A 1,491-nucleotide genomic window follows, 5' to 3' on the forward strand; every position below is an offset into this window, starting at 1 on the left:
TCTTTTTAATGCCTAAAAGAATGATTGGGAGTTTTACTTACCACATAAATTGGTAAAATGATGCAGTATGCCAGAAGACTTCCTTTTTTTTTTTTGCTTCAGTCTCGGTAATTCAGAGAAACTCTGCTGTGAAACACTGCCACTGCTGGTCATTCAGTATAATCTGCAGATGGAAAAGTCCACTGTTAGTACATTTAGTATAAGCAATACAAAAAGTTTAGATTTTTATAAAGGGTAACCAGATCAATACTATGGAGTCTGTTTTATTGTGAAAATCAACAGCTCAATTAAAAAATCAAATTTCAATTTGTGCTTATAACCTCTCATACTTCTCTGCATTCCCTTGCCTCATTTGCTAACACTCTCTAAACAATTGTAGCACGTACATTGGGATATAAATCTTTTTGCCAGCCAAGTGGCAGCGCACCCTTCTTACTTCCTTTGTTTTAGGATATGGTACACCAGTAGCGATTAAGCCAGCTGGTAAGTTGAGAGAGGAAGGGTTATGCTACAGTTAACAGGAATAATAGAAACTATGAATAGCATAATTTGCATCTTCTCTTTAGCCAAATCCTACCAGTGCAGCAATGGTGAAGTTGAGACTCTTATGCTCAAACCTCCGTTCATACAAATGTGTAAGTCTAAATAAAGTTCTAATTTCTTTCTTTGTACCATCTCATCTTTTCGTTGGGCATCCTGTCTACCCTGCAACTTATCTCATTACCAAGATAAATGTATCCTACTCCTTGTTAGGCAACAGAGTGGCTCTCATGTCAGACAACATCTTCCTTTACCTTCATGATGCCAGCTGCATTGCAACAGAGTGGCCTTCTAGTCAGAAAACATCTTGCTTTAGCTTTATGATGTCAGACTGCTAGGCAACAGAATGGCACCTCATGTCAGACAACTTCTTGCTTTAGCTTTATGATGTCAGACACCCCTGGACCAATTGTCCTTGTGGAAGCTAACCACACAGGAGGATGAGATATCAGAAGTTATGCAGTAGGTTACTATCTGTATTCATGACTGCCAGCCACGTAGGAGGGGGAATGGTAAAGGAATGGGAACCAGTCGAAGCACTGTGTCCTTTTCAAAAGTGGGATTGAGGTACAAAGACAGATTAACCTTAACAACAATCCATCTTGAGTATCAGAGTCCAACATAGAGAGTGCAGGAGAAGAGGTTAGATGAGCTTCCTTCCTTGAGTATGTAACACTATTTTTCATAAGTGAGATGGTGCATTTCAGTCTCAAAGGCAGCTATTTCCTCGAATAGAACGTTGCTAGCACCAGGATCTAAAGCAGGTTTTAGTAGAGTTTGAGTCAGTCAGTCTTTTATTAACTATCATGACCAACATAATGTGATACATATTACTTCCATCTTGACAGAAATAATATTCAGGCACAGGCTCCCACTATAAATTAGTGAGGACATTCCGATGCTATTTACATCTTTTTAATGCCTAAAAGAATGATTGGGAGTTTTACTTAC

Source organism: Lissotriton vulgaris, chromosome 12, assembly GCF_964263255.1.
Source record: "Lissotriton vulgaris chromosome 12, aLisVul1.2, whole genome shotgun sequence".
Taxonomy (NCBI): Eukaryota; Metazoa; Chordata; class Amphibia; order Caudata; family Salamandridae; genus Lissotriton; species Lissotriton vulgaris.